Below are 19,423 nucleotides of genomic sequence, written 5' to 3'. Positions count from 1 at the left end.
CATGGAGCAAGGAAGAGTTTTTGTTGAGAGTGAAGGAATGAGATTGCTAATGCATGAGACTGAAACCAACTTCCACTCACGGCTGATTTTGGCAGAGTCCCTACACAAGTGCTGTTGTTGCAGATGTCTGTGAAGATGTGGCCAGTATGGGGATTGAACCCATGACCTTGGCGTTATTAGCACCACGCTCTGACCAGCTGAGCTAACCGGCCTACTTTTGAGGTATTTGACGACCAATTTTTTTTTTTTTTAGTAGGTGAGTTGAAAGACTTTCAGTTGTTGTTCAAAAAACAAATGACTGCTTTCAATGCAATTATTTTATCATTTGCTGTAATGACTAAGCAGGATTGAAGTCGCTCATTCAAGTCTATCATCGTTGTGTATAGCTTGAACGTAGGCCGTATGGGATACCCAAGTTCATCGCGTAAAATCAGCTAAACTCAGACTTACACTGCATGCCCTTTTGAAGATTTCTGACATGGAATAGACCTTACAAAGCACTTTGTTTGTGTTTGTGCTAACGCTTCTAACCTTCCATTTAAAATCCTGTGACTTAATTTTATGAACGTAAAGACGAGTTTGAATACACTCATCTTTATACTTTTAGTCCTTTCAGTTTTTCTCTGGGAAAAACTCCTTGATAGTGACTCTGGCGCACTCTATATTTTCATTACCCCCTACCCAAACCAGGATTTGAAACCCAGTCCTACTTTTCTTTACCTCTTCTATTTCTACCCCCTACTCGTACCAGGGTTTGTATCCCCACCCCGCTATGACAGGCTTGCAGGTGTTGAGAGGCTGGGGTAGCTTGTGGTTGTGGAAGAAAAGATGGTTGTTGAGGTGTGAGGAGCAGTGATGGCTGGCGTTAGGGGAGTAACTCTGGGATGCCAGTGATCAATTTCTTACGTTTTGGAGGTGTCGTGGGCCAAACTAGATGACACACTGATGAAAGGAGGTTCCCACCTGATGACCCCAATGGCATGTTGGTCAGTACTGCTCACTGGTCTATATAGGGATTATAGGGAATTATTCAGTGAGTCTGGTCCATTTCTTTTTTAACACAAGTTTCTTGTGTTTACTTGGAATCTCAAGCTAAGTTTGAAATTTCAAACACCTCTGATACTGGAAGCTCTGCGAAAATAAAAGAATGAACAGAGTATTTGAAGAATAAGTCTTTAAAAGAGCACATGGAGCAAGGAAGAGTTGCAGATGTGGCCAGTATGGGGATTGAAGCCATGACCTTGGCGTTATTAGCACCACGCTCTGACCAGCTGAGCTAACCGGCCTACTTTTGAGGTATTTGACGACCAATTTTTTTTTTTTTTAGTAGGTGAGTTGAAAGACTTTCAGTTGTTGTTAAAAAAAACAAATGACTGCTTTCAATGCAATTATTTTATCATTTGCTGTAATGACTAAGCAGGATTGAAGTCGCTCATTCAAGTCTATCATCGTTGTGTATAGCTTGAACGTAGGCCGTATGGGATACCCAAGTTCATCGCGTAACATCAGCTCAACTCAGACTTATACTGCATGCCCTTTTGAAGATTTCTGACATGGAACAGACCTCGCAAAGCACTTTGTTTGTGTTTGTGCTAATGCTTTAAACCTTCCATTTAAAATCCTGTGACTTAATTTTATGAACGTAAAGACGAGTTTGAATACACTCATCTTTATACTTTTAGTCCTTTCAGTTTTTCTCTGGGAAAAACTCCTTGATAGTGACTCTGGCGCCCTCTATATTTTCATTACCCCCTACCCAAACCAGGGTTTGAAACCCAGTCCTACTCATCTTTCCCTCTTCTATTTCTACCCCCTACTCGAACCAGGGTTTGTATCCCCACCCCGCTATGACAGGCTTGCAGGTGTTGAGAGGCTGGGGTAGCTTGTGGTTGTGGAAGAAAAGATGGTTGTTGAGGTGTGAGGAGCAGTGATGGCTGGCGTTAGGGGAGTAACTCTGGGATGCCAGTGATCAATTTCTTGCGTCTTGGAGGTGTCGTGGGCCAAACTAGATGACACACTGATGAAAGGAGGTTCCCACCTGATGACCCCAATGGCATGTTGGTCAGTACTGCTCACTGGTCTATATAGGGATTATAGGGAATTATTCAGTGAGTCTGGTCCATTTATTTTTTAACACAAGTTTCTTGTGTTTACTTGGAATCTCAAGCTAAGTTTGAAATTTCAAACACCTCTGATATTGGAAGCTCTGCGAAAATAAAAGAATGAACAGAGTATTTGAAGAATAAGTCTTTAAAAGAGCACATGGAGCAAGGAAGAGTTTTTGTTGAGAGTGAAGGAATGAGATTGCTAATGCATGAGACTGAAACCAACTTCCACTCACGGCTGATTTTGGCAGAGTCCCTACACAAGTGCTGTTGTTGCAGATGTCTGTGAAGATGTGGCCAGTATGGGGATTGAAGCCATGACCTTGGCGTTATTAGCACCACGCTCTGACCAGCTGAGCTAACCGGCCTACTTTTGAGGTATTTGACGACCAATTTTTTTTTTTTTTAGTAGGTGAGTTGAAAGACTTTCAGTTGTTGTTAAAAAAAACAAATGACTGCTTTCAATGCAATTATTTTATCATTTGCTGTAATGACTAAGCAGGATTGAAGTCGCTCATTCAAGTCTATCATCGTTGTGTATAGCTTGAACGTAGGCCGTATGGGATACCCAAGTTCATCGCGTAACATCAGCTCAACTCAGACTTATACTGCATGCCCTTTTGAAGATTTCTGACATGGAACAGACCTCGCAAAGCACTTTGTTTGTGTTTGTGCTAATGCTTTAAACCTTCCATTTAAAATCCTGTGACTTAATTTTATGAACGTAAAGACGAGTTTGAATACACTCATCTTTATACTTTTAGTCCTTTCAGTTTTTCTCTGGGAAAAACTCCTTGATAGTGACTCTGGCGCCCTCTATATTTTCATTACCCCCTACCCAAACCAGGGTTTGAAACCCAGTCCTACTCATCTTTCCCTCTTCTATTTCTACCCCCTACTCGAACCAGGGTTTGTATCCCCACCCCGCTATGACAGGCTTGCAGGTGTTGAGAGGCTGGGGTAGCTTGTGGTTGTGGAAGAAAAGATGGTTGTTGAGGTGTGAGGAGCAGTGATGGCTGGCGTTAGGGGAGTAACTCTGGGATGCCAGTGATCAATTTCTTGCGTCTTGGAGGTGTCGTGGGCCAAACTAGATGACACACTGATGAAAGGAGGTTCCCACCTGATGACCCCAATGGCATGTTGGTCAGTACTGCTCACTGGTCTATATAGGGATTATAGGGAATTATTCAGTGAGTCTGGTCCATTTATTTTTTAACACAAGTTTCTTGTGTTTACTTGGAATCTCAAGCTAAGTTTGAAATTTCAAACACCTCTGATATTGGAAGCTCTGCGAAAATAAAAGAATGAACAGAGTATTTGAAGAATAAGTCTTTAAAAGAGCACATGGAGCAAGGAAGAGTTTTTGTTGAGAGTGAAGGAATGAGATTGCTAATGCATGAGACTGAAACCAACTTCCACTCACGGCTGATTTTGGCAGAGTCCCTACACAAGTGCTGTTGTTGCAGATGTCTGTGAAGATGTGGCCAGTATGGGGATTGAACCCATGACCTTGGCGTTATTAGCACCACGCTCTGACCAGCTGAGCTAACCGGCCTACTTTTGAGGTATTTGACGACCAATTTTTTTTTTTTTTAGTAGGTGAGTTGAAAGACTTTCAGTTGTTGTTCAAAAAACAAATGACTGCTTTCAATGCAATTATTTTATCATTTGCTGTAATGACTAAGCAGGATTGAAGTCGCTCATTCAAGTCTATCATCGTTGTGTATAGCTTGAACGTAGGCCGTATGGGATACCCAAGTTCATCGCGTAAAATCAGCTAAACTCAGACTTACACTGCATGCCCTTTTGAAGATTTCTGACATGGAATAGACCTTACAAAGCACTTTGTTTGTGTTTGTGCTAACGCTTCTAACCTTCCATTTAAAATCCTGTGACTTAATTTTATGAACGTAAAGACGAGTTTGAATACACTCATCTTTATACTTTTAGTCCTTTCAGTTTTTCTCTGGGAAAAACTCCTTGATAGTGACTCTGGCGCACTCTATATTTTCATTACCCCCTACCCAAACCAGGATTTGAAACCCAGTCCTACTTTTCTTTACCTCTTCTATTTCTACCCCCTACTCGTACCAGGGTTTGTATCCCCACCCCGCTATGACAGGCTTGCAGGTGTTGAGAGGCTGGGGTAGCTTGTGGTTGTGGAAGAAAAGATGGTTGTTGAGGTGTGAGGAGCAGTGATGGCTGGCGTTAGGGGAGTAACTCTGGGATGCCAGTGATCAATTTCTTACGTTTTGGAGGTGTCGTGGGCCAAACTAGATGACACACTGATGAAAGGAGGTTCCCACCTGATGACCCCAATGGCATGTTGGTCAGTACTGCTCACTGGTCTATATAGGGATTATAGGGAATTATTCAGTGAGTCTGGTCCATTTCTTTTTTAACACAAGTTTCTTGTGTTTACTTGGAATCTCAAGCTAAGTTTGAAATTTCAAACACCTCTGATACTGGAAGCTCTGCGAAAATAAAAGAATGAACAGAGTATTTGAAGAATAAGTCTTTAAAAGAGCACATGGAGCAAGGAAGAGTTGCAGATGTGGCCAGTATGGGGATTGAAGCCATGACCTTGGCGTTATTAGCACCACGCTCTGACCAGCTGAGCTAACCGGCCTACTTTTGAGGTATTTGACGACCAATTTTTTTTTTTTTTAGTAGGTGAGTTGAAAGACTTTCAGTTGTTGTTAAAAAAAACAAATGACTGCTTTCAATGCAATTATTTTATCATTTGCTGTAATGACTAAGCAGGATTGAAGTCGCTCATTCAAGTCTATCATCGTTGTGTATAGCTTGAACGTAGGCCGTATGGGATACCCAAGTTCATCGCGTAACATCAGCTCAACTCAGACTTATACTGCATGCCCTTTTGAAGATTTCTGACATGGAACAGACCTCGCAAAGCACTTTGTTTGTGTTTGTGCTAATGCTTTAAACCTTCCATTTAAAATCCTGTGACTTAATTTTATGAACGTAAAGACGAGTTTGAATACACTCATCTTTATACTTTTAGTCCTTTCAGTTTTTCTCTGGGAAAAACTCCTTGATAGTGACTCTGGCGCCCTCTATATTTTCATTACCCCCTACCCAAACCAGGGTTTGAAACCCAGTCCTACTCATCTTTCCCTCTTCTATTTCTACCCCCTACTCGAACCAGGGTTTGTATCCCCACCCCGCTATGACAGGCTTGCAGGTGTTGAGAGGCTGGGGTAGCTTGTGGTTGTGGAAGAAAAGATGGTTGTTGAGGTGTGAGGAGCAGTGATGGCTGGCGTTAGGGGAGTAACTCTGGGATGCCAGTGATCAATTTCTTGCGTCTTGGAGGTGTCGTGGGCCAAACTAGATGACACACTGATGAAAGGAGGTTCCCACCTGATGACCCCAATGGCATGTTGGTCAGTACTGCTCACTGGTCTATATAGGGATTATAGGGAATTATTCAGTGAGTCTGGTCCATTTCTTTTTTAACACAAGTTTCTTGTGTTTACTTGGAATCTCAAGCTAAGTTTGAAATTTCAAACACCTCTGATACTGGAAGCTCTGCGAAAATAAAAGAATGAACAGAGTATTTGAAGAATAAGTCTTTAAAAGAGCACATGGAGCAAGGAAGAGTTGCAGATGTGGCCAGTATGGGGATTGAAGCCATGACCTTGGCGTTATTAGCACCACGCTCTGACCAGCTGAGCTAACCGGCCTACTTTTGAGGTATTTGACGACCAATTTTTTTTTTTTTTAGTAGGTGAGTTGAAAGACTTTCAGTTGTTGTTAAAAAAAACAAATGACTGCTTTCAATGCAATTATTTTATCATTTGCTGTAATGACTAAGCAGGATTGAAGTCGCTCATTCAAGTCTATCATCGTTGTGTATAGCTTGAACGTAGGCCGTATGGGATACCCAAGTTCATCGCGTAACATCAGCTCAACTCAGACTTATACTGCATGCCCTTTTGAAGATTTCTGACATGGAACAGACCTCGCAAAGCACTTTGTTTGTGTTTGTGCTAATGCTTTAAACCTTCCATTTAAAATCCTGTGACTTAATTTTATGAACGTAAAGACGAGTTTGAATACACTCATCTTTATACTTTTAGTCCTTTCAGTTTTTCTCTGGGAAAAACTCCTTGATAGTGACTCTGGCGCCCTCTATATTTTCATTACCCCCTACCCAAACCAGGGTTTGAAACCCAGTCCTACTCATCTTTCCCTCTTCTATTTCTACCCCCTACTCGAACCAGGGTTTGTATCCCCACCCCGCTATGACAGGCTTGCAGGTGTTGAGAGGCTGGGGTAGCTTGTGGTTGTGGAAGAAAAGATGGTTGTTGAGGTGTGAGGAGCAGTGATGGCTGGCGTTAGGGGAGTAACTCTGGGATGCCAGTGATCAATTTCTTGCGTCTTGGAGGTGTCGTGGGCCAAACTAGATGACACACTGATGAAAGGAGGTTCCCACCTGATGACCCCAATGGCATGTTGGTCAGTACTGCTCACTGGTCTATATAGGGATTATAGGGAATTATTCAGTGAGTCTGGTCCATTTATTTTTTAACACAAGTTTCTTGTGTTTACTTGGAATCTCAAGCTAAGTTTGAAATTTCAAACACCTCTGATATTGGAAGCTCTGCGAAAATAAAAGAATGAACAGAGTATTTGAAGAATAAGTCTTTAAAAGAGCACATGGAGCAAGGAAGAGTTTTTGTTGAGAGTGAAGGAATGAGATTGCTAATGCATGAGACTGAAACCAACTTCCACTCACGGCTGATTTTGGCAGAGTCCCTACACAAGTGCTGTTGTTGCAGATGTCTGTGAAGATGTGGCCAGTATGGGGATTGAAGCCATGACCTTGGCGTTATTAGCACCACGCTCTGACCAGCTGAGCTAACCGGCCTACTTTTGAGGTATTTGACGACCAATTTTTTTTTTTTTTAGTAGGTGAGTTGAAAGACTTTCAGTTGTTGTTCAAAAAACAAATGACTGCTTTCAATGCAATTATTTTATCATTTGCTGTAATGACTAAGCAGGATTGAAGTCGCTCATTCAAGTCTATCATCGTTGTGTATAGCTTGAACGTAGGCCGTATGGGATACCCAAGTTCATCGCGTAAAATCAGCTAAACTCAGACTTACACTGCATGCCCTTTTGAAGATTTCTGACATGGAATAGACCTTACAAAGCACTTTGTTTGTGTTTGTGCTAACGCTTCTAACCTTCCATTTAAAATCCTGTGACTTAATTTTATGAACGTAAAGACGAGTTTGAATACACTCATCTTTATACTTTTAGTCCTTTCAGTTTTTCTCTGGGAAAAACTCCTTGATAGTGACTCTGGCGCACTCTATATTTTCATTACCCCCTACCCAAACCAGGATTTGAAACCCAGTCCTACTTTTCTTTACCTCTTCTATTTCTACCCCCTACTCGTACCAGGGTTTGTATCCCCACCCCGCTATGACAGGCTTGCAGGTGTTGAGAGGCTGGGGTAGCTTGTGGTTGTGGAAGAAAAGATGGTTGTTGAGGTGTGAGGAGCAGTGATGGCTGGCGTTAGGGGAGTAACTCTGGGATGCCAGTGATCAATTTCTTGCGTCTTGGAGGTGTCGTGGGCCAAACTAGATGACACACTGATGAAAGGAGGTTCCCACCTGATGACCCCAATGGCATGTTGGTCAGTACTGCTCACTGGTCTATATAGGGATTATAGGGAATTATTCAGTGAGTCTGGTCCATTTATTTTTTAACACAAGTTTCTTGTGTTTACTTGGAATCTCAAGCTAAGTTTGAAATTTCAAACACCTCTGATATTGGAAGCTCTGCGAAAATAAAAGAATGAACAGAGTATTTGAAGAATAAGTCTTTAAAAGAGCACATGGAGCAAGGAAGAGTTGCAGATGTGGCCAGTATGGGGATTGAAGCCATGACCTTGGCGTTATTAGCACCACGCTCTGACCAGCTGAGCTAACCGGCCTACTTTTGAGGTATTTGACGACCAATTTTTTTTTTTTTTAGTAGGTGAGTTGAAAGACTTTCAGTTGTTGTTAAAAAAAACAAATGACTGCTTTCAATGCAATTATTTTATCATTTGCTGTAATGACTAAGCAGGATTGAAGTCGCTCATTCAAGTCTATCATCGTTGTGTATAGCTTGAACGTAGGCCGTATGGGATACCCAAGTTCATCGCGTAACATCAGCTCAACTCAGACTTATACTGCATGCCCTTTTGAAGATTTCTGACATGGAACAGACCTCGCAAAGCACTTTGTTTGTGTTTGTGCTAATGCTTTAAACCTTCCATTTAAAATCCTGTGACTTAATTTTATGAACGTAAAGACGAGTTTGAATACACTCATCTTTATACTTTTAGTCCTTTCAGTTTTTCTCTGGGAAAAACTCCTTGATAGTGACTCTGGCGCCCTCTATATTTTCATTACCCCCTACCCAAACCAGGGTTTGAAACCCAGTCCTACTCATCTTTCCCTCTTCTATTTCTACCCCCTACTCGAACCAGGGTTTGTATCCCCACCCCGCTATGACAGGCTTGCAGGTGTTGAGAGGCTGGGGTAGCTTGTGGTTGTGGAAGAAAAGATGGTTGTTGAGGTGTGAGGAGCAGTGATGGCTGGCGTTAGGGGAGTAACTCTGGGATGCCAGTGATCAATTTCTTGCGTCTTGGAGGTGTCGTGGGCCAAACTAGATGACACACTGATGAAAGGAGGTTCCCACCTGATGACCCCAATGGCATGTTGGTCAGTACTGCTCACTGGTCTATATAGGGATTATAGGGAATTATTCAGTGAGTCTGGTCCATTTATTTTTTAACACAAGTTTCTTGTGTTTACTTGGAATCTCAAGCTAAGTTTGAAATTTCAAACACCTCTGATATTGGAAGCTCTGCGAAAATAAAAGAATGAACAGAGTATTTGAAGAATAAGTCTTTAAAAGAGCACATGGAGCAAGGAAGAGTTTTTGTTGAGAGTGAAGGAATGAGATTGCTAATGCATGAGACTGAAACCAACTTCCACTCACGGCTGATTTTGGCAGAGTCCCTACACAAGTGCTGTTGTTGCAGATGTCTGTGAAGATGTGGCCAGTATGGGGATTGAAGCCATGACCTTGGCGTTATTAGCACCACGCTCTGACCAGCTGAGCTAACCGGCCTACTTTTGAGGTATTTGACGACCAATTTTTTTTTTTTTTAGTAGGTGAGTTGAAAGACTTTCAGTTGTTGTTCAAAAAACAAATGACTGCTTTCAATGCAATTATTTTATCATTTGCTGTAATGACTAAGCAGGATTGAAGTCGCTCATTCAAGTCTATCATCGTTGTGTATAGCTTGAACGTAGGCCGTATGGGATACCCAAGTTCATCGCGTAACATCAGCTCAACTCAGACTTACACTGCATGCCCTTTTGAAGATTTCTGACATGGAATAGACCTTACAAAGCACTTTGTTTGTGTTTGTGCTAACGCTTCTAACCTTCCATTTAAAATCCTGTGACTTAATTTTATGAACGTAAAGACGAGTTTGAATACACTCATCTTTATACTTTTAGTCCTTTCAGTTTTTCTCTGGGAAAAACTCCTTGATAGTGACTCTGGCGCACTCTATATTTTCATTACCCCCTACCCAAACCAGGATTTGAAACCCAGTCCTACTTTTCTTTACCTCTTCTATTTCTACCCCCTACTCGTACCAGGGTTTGTATCCCCACCCCGCTATGACAGGCTTGCAGGTGTTGAGAGGCTGGGGTAGCTTGTGGTTGTGGAAGAAAAGATGGTTGTTGAGGTGTGAGGAGCAGTGATGGCTGGCGTTAGGGGAGTAACTCTGGGATGCCAGTGATCAATTTCTTACGTTTTGGAGGTGTCGTGGGCCAAACTAGATGACACACTGATGAAAGGAGGTTCCCACCTGATGACCCCAATGGCATGTTGGTCAGTACTGCTCACTGGTCTATATAGGGATTATAGGGAATTATTCAGTGAGTCTGGTCCATTTCTTTTTTAACACAAGTTTCTTGTGTTTACTTGGAATCTCAAGCTAAGTTTGAAATTTCAAACACCTCTGATACTGGAAGCTCTGCGAAAATAAAAGAATGAACAGAGTATTTGAAGAATAAGTCTTTAAAAGAGCACATGGAGCAAGGAAGAGTTGCAGATGTGGCCAGTATGGGGATTGAAGCCATGACCTTGGCGTTATTAGCACCACGCTCTGACCAGCTGAGCTAACCGGCCTACTTTTGAGGTATTTGACGACCAATTTTTTTTTTTTTTAGTAGGTGAGTTGAAAGACTTTCAGTTGTTGTTAAAAAAAACAAATGACTGCTTTCAATGCAATTATTTTATCATTTGCTGTAATGACTAAGCAGGATTGAAGTCGCTCATTCAAGTCTATCATCGTTGTGTATAGCTTGAACGTAGGCCGTATGGGATACCCAAGTTCATCGCGTAACATCAGCTCAACTCAGACTTATACTGCATGCCCTTTTGAAGATTTCTGACATGGAACAGACCTCGCAAAGCACTTTGTTTGTGTTTGTGCTAATGCTTTAAACCTTCCATTTAAAATCCTGTGACTTAATTTTATGAACGTAAAGACGAGTTTGAATACACTCATCTTTATACTTTTAGTCCTTTCAGTTTTTCTCTGGGAAAAACTCCTTGATAGTGACTCTGGCGCCCTCTATATTTTCATTACCCCCTACCCAAACCAGGGTTTGAAACCCAGTCCTACTCATCTTTCCCTCTTCTATTTCTACCCCCTACTCGAACCAGGGTTTGTATCCCCACCCCGCTATGACAGGCTTGCAGGTGTTGAGAGGCTGGGGTAGCTTGTGGTTGTGGAAGAAAAGATGGTTGTTGAGGTGTGAGGAGCAGTGATGGCTGGCGTTAGGGGAGTAACTCTGGGATGCCAGTGATCAATTTCTTGCGTCTTGGAGGTGTCGTGGGCCAAACTAGATGACACACTGATGAAAGGAGGTTCCCACCTGATGACCCCAATGGCATGTTGGTCAGTACTGCTCACTGGTCTATATAGGGATTATAGGGAATTATTCAGTGAGTCTGGTCCATTTATTTTTTAACACAAGTTTCTTGTGTTTACTTGGAATCTCAAGCTAAGTTTGAAATTTCAAACACCTCTGATATTGGAAGCTCTGCGAAAATAAAAGAATGAACAGAGTATTTGAAGAATAAGTCTTTAAAAGAGCACATGGAGCAAGGAAGAGTTTTTGTTGAGAGTGAAGGAATGAGATTGCTAATGCATGAGACTGAAACCAACTTCCACTCACGGCTGATTTTGGCAGAGTCCCTACACAAGTGCTGTTGTTGCAGATGTCTGTGAAGATGTGGCCAGTATGGGGATTGAACCCATGACCTTGGCGTTATTAGCACCACGCTCTGACCAGCTGAGCTAACCGGCCTACTTTTGAGGTATTTGACGACCAATTTTTTTTTTTTTTAGTAGGTGAGTTGAAAGACTTTCAGTTGTTGTTCAAAAAACAAATGACTGCTTTCAATGCAATTATTTTATCATTTGCTGTAATGACTAAGCAGGATTGAAGTCGCTCATTCAAGTCTATCATCGTTGTGTATAGCTTGAACGTAGGCCGTATGGGATACCCAAGTTCATCGCGTAAAATCAGCTAAACTCAGACTTACACTGCATGCCCTTTTGAAGATTTCTGACATGGAATAGACCTTACAAAGCACTTTGTTTGTGTTTGTGCTAACGCTTCTAACCTTCCATTTAAAATCCTGTGACTTAATTTTATGAACGTAAAGACGAGTTTGAATACACTCATCTTTATACTTTTAGTCCTTTCAGTTTTTCTCTGGGAAAAACTCCTTGATAGTGACTCTGGCGCACTCTATATTTTCATTACCCCCTACCCAAACCAGGATTTGAAACCCAGTCCTACTTTTCTTTACCTCTTCTATTTCTACCCCCTACTCGTACCAGGGTTTGTATCCCCACCCCGCTATGACAGGCTTGCAGGTGTTGAGAGGCTGGGGTAGCTTGTGGTTGTGGAAGAAAAGATGGTTGTTGAGGTGTGAGGAGCAGTGATGGCTGGCGTTAGGGGAGTAACTCTGGGATGCCAGTGATCAATTTCTTACGTTTTGGAGGTGTCGTGGGCCAAACTAGATGACACACTGATGAAAGGAGGTTCCCACCTGATGACCCCAATGGCATGTTGGTCAGTACTGCTCACTGGTCTATATAGGGATTATAGGGAATTATTCAGTGAGTCTGGTCCATTTATTTTTTAACACAAGTTTCTTGTGTTTACTTGGAATCTCAAGCTAAGTTTGAAATTTCAAACACCTCTGATATTGGAAGCTCTGCGAAAATAAAAGAATGAACAGAGTATTTGAAGAATAAGTCTTTAAAAGAGCACATGGAGCAAGGAAGAGTTTTTGTTGAGAGTGAAGGAATGAGATTGCTAATGCATGAGACTGAAACCAACTTCCACTCACGGCTGATTTTGGCAGAGTCCCTACACAAGTGCTGTTGTTGCAGATGTCTGTGAAGATGTGGCCAGTATGGGGATTGAACCCATGACCTTGGCGTTATTAGCACCACGCTCTGACCAGCTGAGCTAACCGGCCTACTTTTGAGGTATTTGACTAGCCAGTTGAAAGACTTTCGGTTGTTGTTAAAAAAACAAATGACTGCTTTCAATGCAATTATTTTATCATTTGCTGTAATGACTAAGCAGGATTGAAGTCACTCATTCAAGTCTATCTTTGTGTATAGCTTGAACGTAAGCCGTATGGGATACCCAAGTTCATCACGTAACATCAGCTCAACTCAGACTTACACTGCATGCCCTTCAGAAGATTTCTGACATGGAGTTGTTGTGGGCCAAACTAGACGACACACTGATGAAAGGAGGTTCCCAACTCTGGGATGCCAGTGATGACCCTATCCCAATGGCATGTTGGTCATACCATTGGTATTGCGGATTTGGATGTTTTCAGTAGGTGAGTTGAAAGACTTTCAGTTGTTGTTAAAAAAACAAATGACTCCTTGAGAATCGTGATTAAAAAAAATTAGATTGAGATTAATGAGATTAAGAGAAACTCTTCTTTTTCACTGTTTTGTTTCTTAACATGTGCTCCCTACCAACCTAAAACATGTCTGCGCAGAGACAATTTGAAGTAAAAAAATCACTCTCACTCTTATCACTCTTAATCACTCTCAGCATATTTATTTGGCAATATAAGCAGAGTGTCAACAGAGATGCATGAAAATGCAAGTGTATAAATTTGGCAATATTCTTTACATAAATGCAATACTTCAATTGATGCTCATGTTTTTTTCTTTTCTCTTGCTATACCAAGTTTCTTGTGAACATTGGTGGTTTTTACTTCTTGTGACCATGGAAAAATATTTTAACAGTGGTGAATCACACATGGGATTTTTGTATGTATACACGCTACATAATCATAAATGTGTTATATGGTACAGTCTGACTCTTTTATATATTTTTTATATATAATTTATGTGATATACAATTTTTGTGTTATTCCAGGCACATTCATAACTAATGGACTCTTTGACACACTGAGACTAGAGTCTCTGGAGGCAAACCGCCTGGGTTCAAAGGTTATGCAGCTCCAGCAGCTTTTAGTACATTAAACTTTTAAAGCATATTTCTTATTCTTGTCCTCACTGACCTGCTACCTGTTAAGCATTGACTCATGTTGGCCAAAAAAAAAGAAAACACACACACACACTTTGACCCTTTAGTGAGACATTAAATATACTTCTTTCCAGGATTTAATCTTTGATTAGGTTTGAAAAATAGTAATTAAAGAGAACGTGGTCCAGAGTAATTAAAATAGATTTAGAACATGTAAAATATCCATACAGCAGACCAAATGGAGACCAAAATATGAACTAGGGAAATTGGTCTGATTGTTACTGGAGAACATTAAAATAAGGGATTTTGGAAAATCAGCTTCTTTTCCTCATTTAGTTAAACTGCTCTCTTGACCTGCTTTACCAGTTTTATGAAGATGATGCCTTACATAAATTAAGTTTCTTATCATCTGTCCTTCAGCTGATGAGAGACTTTTACTCTAGTGCTGAATAGCAAAGCTGTCAGACTGAGCTGAAATAGGCTGATCAGGATTTGCGTATGATTCATCCATGTGAGGGGGCTGCAGCTTCTGATCCAGAGTCTAAGAGAATACATTTAAGCTGTGACCTTTGACCTTTCATGTTCATTTCCAACACATGTCACTTGGAATATAAACTGACTGATCACAAATTAGTCTCAAATCATACCTTGAAAGAGTTGATGACTGATGCTGTTATAGGAAGAAACACAGTGTAAGTTGAAATTTCACGATTATGAAAAAGTGTAAACCGCTTGGTTGAGGAAACAACTTTTCTTTTTTTTTCCATAATTTGAAGTAGTGGAAATATTCAAAGTCATCAATCAGACTTCCAGTTACTAGCAAAGCAAATATCAAGTGATCTGTTGAAGAGCCACAAAAGAATTAATGTGAAATTGACACCTTTCCGTTTACTGGTTTAAAGCAAGCAAACTAGGCTGTGTTGTGTTGCCAGAGGATGACAGTATTGACTCCATTTTGTGATTGTAATTCTGTAACAGAAGTAGCTGTTCAAACTAGAAACTAATCTTAAGTTGACAAAAAAAAGTAATGAAAAAGCAGCTGTGGTAGACAAGATCCCCCAGGTTTTCCCCTTAGAGCATTAACAGAGGGATCTGAATTAGAGAGGAGGGAGGAAAGTATGAATGAACAGATTAAGACACATAGTAATTAAGAGGGGGGTGGGGTAGATGTTGGATGTAAGAGGTTGAATATGATGTATATAGCGATAAAGAGGAGAATGGCAGCAGTACTTCAGGTGTAGCAGAGATGTATGTAAGCAGAGTGAGAAAGAATGAGAGGCAGAAGTGGGGATGAAAGAAAGGTTGAGGAGATTTTTGCAGCCCCTGCATTGCAGGGCTAGGGTCAGGTATGAATAATGAACCAAGAGAACAAAGGAAAGAAGAAAATGTAATGAAGTGATAAATGAAGAGATAGTGCAAGGTTAAATTTGACTTAAGAAATTGTATAACTTTTCTTATCAACAGGAAATGGCATTATACATCGGTTGACATTTTTGCTCTCACTAGAACTAATTTCATAATGAATTTGTGTGTGTTTGTGTGTGTGTGTGTGTGTGTGTGTACTGTCCACTGCCAGACATTTTGTGGTTCCTGTATTCCTATTGAATCTAAGCGATGCCTAAAGCTATTTTCTTAAAAATACCAGTAAATTGTTGATTCCCTTTGCATCTTAATCTCGTTTACCTTAAATCTGATCAAAAATAAGTGAAGGAGAGGTATGACGAGGAAACAATGAAAACAAGCATTTACCAAAATGAGACATCCATACCATCATTCTAAACCAAAATCTGTTGTATATAATATTGCACAGGTCAATCAGCAGGGAATTGTTTAGTTACACCCTACCCTGATATTTTAAGCATAGTATTATTCATAATGACGTGTGTATTTACTTTCAAGTCACAACGTGTTTCACAGATCCTTTACCACCTAGGTGATGAAAATTACCTCTGCAAGTGATGCAGCTGCAGCCGCATTGTGCATGATAGTTCCTGTGGCATGTTTTCTTTCTCCTTGTACCCCACTCCTCCAGATGCATTTTGGGATCTGAGACATCCTTCAGCATGGTGCACCAACAATGACTTCCAGGTCACAGGCAGGACGACAGAGGAGAGAGGAAATGAAGTGGAACGAAAGAAAAAAGAGATGAGCCCTGTGACTGAGAGGTTTATCTCTATTCTTTGATATTTTTTCTCTGGTTAATGACAGTGCTACTACAAATCAGAGGGACGTATGCAGAGACAGACTTGATACACAAGGTAAATTTCAAAGAGTCCAAGCAGTCACGCATATAAAATTAGTCAGAACCACGCAAAAGCATACTCATAGAAAGCAGGCAAACATCCAAAACTGAAAAAACAAGGCCAAAAAAAAGAAAGAAACAAAGGAGACTGACACCTGGTACATGATTTAAAGTGATGAAAACATGAGGTACAACAAATACAATCTGGAGAGGGGAAAAAGGGACCATGGGGGTTATTTTCATTATATTAACATGGTCCCTCAACTCCCTAGCGCTCCTCTCTTCCTTCGTAGGTTCCACCAGTGAGGATATGAGACAATAATGCAAGAAAAGTTACACATGTGGTCCTCTTTAAAACCTAATTTCTCCTCGGAACCTTCCGGTGGATCTGAGGGATGGGAAAATTCTGCAAGATGGTCGAAAGGAAATGATTCCCAACATATATGATGAGAGAGGGCACCAGGAAGCATGACTTGGCATAAAAAAGGCAAATTAAACATAAGGAAGCCCAAAGAAAACAGCAAAAATTTCAATAAAACACGAATACAAAGTAGAACTGAAAAGTATGAATGGGTGATAAAGCAGAGAGCAGTAAGCACAGGACAGGACAGCCCAATTCTGTGTAAAAGCGAGAGTGAGGCAAACTCTCCTGCCACCAAATCTTTCCATAGTGTTCACTTCATTCAAAGAAGAAAAAAAGCCATTTAGTTAGCGATGCACCCAAAACCCACCCAAAGCCACTCTGCATGAAGTATTCAATCCACTTATTGTAATGTGACGGTATATACACATATACCTACATTATTAAAATAAAGAGTATAATCATACCATTACTGTCCTAATTGCAAACATTGAAATATAGCAACCACTCTGTTTTCTTCAGATTTATAAAACAAGGCATAAATTACTGTCACGACAGAATATACACATGTACAAAAATTGCCATTTTTTGCCACGAATTGATGAGGACACTCCCCCCTTACTATACTTTGACATATGATAGCAATGTTTACAACTAACTAAACAGATATGACACTGAACAGGCCCTTATCATCATCAGTTTGGTTTAAATTGACTTTAATTCTTATTTATTTATTTATTCTCATAAAACCACAAAAAACCACAAAACATCCTCAAAAACAAAATCATATAGAAATTCATACTGAATAGCAAGAAACGCAACTTACCTCCACCCAAATGTACACACAGCTGTTCCTTTTCACACAGATACGTAGTTCATCACTTACTTTGAAATGACACACTGAAAAATACAGAATGGGGTGTTAAAAGTAAGGTGAAGTGATGGCTTTGAACAAAGACAATGAGTTGACAAAAGAGGAGCACATAAAATATGAGTGCGAGGTATTAACGGATCAAATGGTTATAGAGGAGATATATTTAATGAGTGGAGAAAATGGTAAACAGACAGAGAAGGAGACTAAATAGAGTCATGTTGAGCCTCTGGGGTGTAAAGGGGAGATCTATTTTATTCTGTGATGAATATGTTCTTGTAAGAGCAAACACGCACATGTACACACTCAAGTGTCCACCGATGGAAAACTTTGTTAAAAGGCTTCATTAAACCATCAAAAGTCAGATCCCTCTTGTAATCATCTGCTACTTATTAGGGTGAATTGATTCGCCATATTTGATGCAAGAGAGACAGGTAGTTAGTGCAAGAAGGTGTAACAAAGCTGTAAGAAAAGAGAAGAAAAGAAAGAATTAGATTTTTTTAGATATGGCAGCTAAATGAAGCCACAGAGTGTGGTACAAATGGAGAATGGCTTCAGACACAAGGTAATTATTTCCTGGCTGGTGGAATAGAAAGAGCAAAGGCTCCTTCATTAACTGCCTGTTCATTACTGATGGATAGAGGGATGGCCACACATATGCAGGAGATTGCAAGCACGCACATTTACAATTACACACAAACGCTCACCTCATGCTGTTCTGCAACTATTAAATCAGCCAATAAATATTCTTTTAAGATGAACAGTAAGTCTGGAATGCTGATTATGTGTTTCAAACATGAAAAATATGAAGAATATGTCATTTTCTTATCCCATTAATGAAGAGGAACATCTTCTCAGGTCAGAGCTAGGGTTATGTAATTAAAACAAAGTTGAGCCATTTGTCTTTTCTTTTCAGTTTAAAGGGCATAGTCAAAATGTTTGGTAAATTCATTCTTGATTTCTTAAAGGTACACATTCACAGACCAAGCCTTGCCTAAGCCTTGAGAACCCACAGTGTCATACACTGCTATCAGCTTTCATCATCAGCTACTCAACGAGCACATTATTTGAACGTCTGCATAGAATCCGACTGATTTCATGTTTCAGTGTGATAACAAGTACAAACAATTTGGAAGTGTAATCTGATTAATTTGAAGTATGAGTGTCACAGATAAGTGAGCACTCAGAGCAGAGTAGCATGAAGTTCATCAGTTTGAAGGCAGATTTGAGGCTTTAAGTTGAAAAGAAAGTGAGTTGGGGGAGGGGGGCGGGGCAGCCTTGTTTATGCCTCTCATAAAGGGCTTGTCAGCTCTGGCAGCCCAGAGGAGAGAAACCAATTTGCAGACTGACACCTTGTGATGTGTGTGTGTCTGTGTGTGCATTTTGCATGAGCATGAAATATGCCCACAACTTTTCACCTCTTTGCATTTTCACAACCATGTACTGCCAATACACATATGTATACAGACAAGGATATACACAGCCAAAGAAATATGTTGATGCCATATAGGACACAATACATAGGATATGTATAGGACCTGCTAAAATGTAGTCTTTATGCACAGTCATACGGACGAGCACACACACACATGCATAGACAAACAAGTTATGAATTTGAATGCAAATGAGCGTCTGGATGAAAGTTGCTGCAGGCTGTCCATTAAAGAGAGTCATCACCCTGTTTCCGTCAATGACACCTGGAGACATCACAGTCCCTTTTCATCAAGCTCATACACCCAAAGATACATGACGACACAGAGAGAGGAAATTACAGAAAAATTGCAGAAAATGAAGGAAATGGGAGGAAAAATAAATATGAAGCTACATAGTTAGAGCTCTTCAGGTTTTTTCTGCATGGGAAAACATTTGCTTATTTGCATGCAGCACTGCTTGGTGATATTTGAACCTGACAAAGGTGTAACTATCGATATATAACTAGTGCAACTGATTTTGGACAATACAGATGTGCGGCTACTGATATGCACAGAACTATGCACAAGACTGACAACAAGACGCTGTGGTAGATGCCAAGAAAAGAACAGATAAAAATCTGAGTTCTGAAAAAGAAGACCACTATAAAAGATTTAGTGAGGCTTGCCATCTGAATTTGAAGGATGTTTTAGATGATTTTGCACAGCAGAAAGCCGGATAAGAGTACTTATAATGAAAGTAGATTTTTATTTGGCTGTGACTCAAACAGCCGCACAC

At 40.5% G+C, this 19,423-nt stretch overlaps 12 non-coding genes across 12 annotated transcripts; all 12 read right to left on the bottom strand.

Moving 5' to 3' along the window:
* Nucleotides 1–138: 138 nt before the first annotated feature.
* Nucleotides 139–212, bottom strand: trnai-aau (transfer RNA isoleucine (anticodon AAU)). Its single transcript has one exon. It is a non-coding gene; the product is annotated as a tRNA-Ile (tRNA).
* A 1,000-nt stretch (nucleotides 213–1,212) lies between these two features.
* On the bottom strand, nucleotides 1,213–1,286 carry trnai-aau (transfer RNA isoleucine (anticodon AAU)). The gene has a single exon. It is a non-coding gene; the product is annotated as a tRNA-Ile (tRNA).
* A 1,113-nt stretch (nucleotides 1,287–2,399) lies between these two features.
* On the bottom strand, nucleotides 2,400–2,473 carry trnai-aau (transfer RNA isoleucine (anticodon AAU)). Its single transcript has one exon. It is a non-coding gene; the product is annotated as a tRNA-Ile (tRNA).
* A 1,113-nt stretch (nucleotides 2,474–3,586) lies between these two features.
* Nucleotides 3,587–3,660, bottom strand: trnai-aau (transfer RNA isoleucine (anticodon AAU)). The gene has a single exon. It is a non-coding gene; the product is annotated as a tRNA-Ile (tRNA).
* Nucleotides 3,661–4,660: 1,000 nt separating this feature from the next.
* trnai-aau (transfer RNA isoleucine (anticodon AAU)) lies at nucleotides 4,661–4,734 on the bottom strand. Its single transcript has one exon. It is a non-coding gene; the product is annotated as a tRNA-Ile (tRNA).
* A 1,001-nt stretch (nucleotides 4,735–5,735) lies between these two features.
* trnai-aau (transfer RNA isoleucine (anticodon AAU)) lies at nucleotides 5,736–5,809 on the bottom strand. The gene has a single exon. It is a non-coding gene; the product is annotated as a tRNA-Ile (tRNA).
* Nucleotides 5,810–6,922: 1,113 nt separating this feature from the next.
* trnai-aau (transfer RNA isoleucine (anticodon AAU)) lies at nucleotides 6,923–6,996 on the bottom strand. The gene has a single exon. It is a non-coding gene; the product is annotated as a tRNA-Ile (tRNA).
* A 1,000-nt stretch (nucleotides 6,997–7,996) lies between these two features.
* Nucleotides 7,997–8,070, bottom strand: trnai-aau (transfer RNA isoleucine (anticodon AAU)). The gene has a single exon. It is a non-coding gene; the product is annotated as a tRNA-Ile (tRNA).
* A 1,113-nt stretch (nucleotides 8,071–9,183) lies between these two features.
* trnai-aau (transfer RNA isoleucine (anticodon AAU)) lies at nucleotides 9,184–9,257 on the bottom strand. Its single transcript has one exon. It is a non-coding gene; the product is annotated as a tRNA-Ile (tRNA).
* A 1,000-nt stretch (nucleotides 9,258–10,257) lies between these two features.
* On the bottom strand, nucleotides 10,258–10,331 carry trnai-aau (transfer RNA isoleucine (anticodon AAU)). Its single transcript has one exon. It is a non-coding gene; the product is annotated as a tRNA-Ile (tRNA).
* A 1,113-nt stretch (nucleotides 10,332–11,444) lies between these two features.
* trnai-aau (transfer RNA isoleucine (anticodon AAU)) lies at nucleotides 11,445–11,518 on the bottom strand. The gene has a single exon. It is a non-coding gene; the product is annotated as a tRNA-Ile (tRNA).
* Nucleotides 11,519–12,630: 1,112 nt separating this feature from the next.
* trnai-aau (transfer RNA isoleucine (anticodon AAU)) lies at nucleotides 12,631–12,704 on the bottom strand. The gene has a single exon. It is a non-coding gene; the product is annotated as a tRNA-Ile (tRNA).
* Nucleotides 12,705–19,423: the final 6,719 nt, after the last annotated feature.

Source organism: Leuresthes tenuis, unplaced genomic scaffold (genome assembly GCF_036924035.1).
Source record: "Leuresthes tenuis unplaced genomic scaffold, fLeuTen1.0.hap1 SCAF_9, whole genome shotgun sequence".
NCBI classification, from domain to species: Eukaryota; Metazoa; Chordata; class Actinopteri; order Atheriniformes; family Atherinopsidae; genus Leuresthes; species Leuresthes tenuis.
Note: the sequence above shows the minus strand (reverse complement) of the source record. Positions and strands in the feature narration are given on the sequence as shown.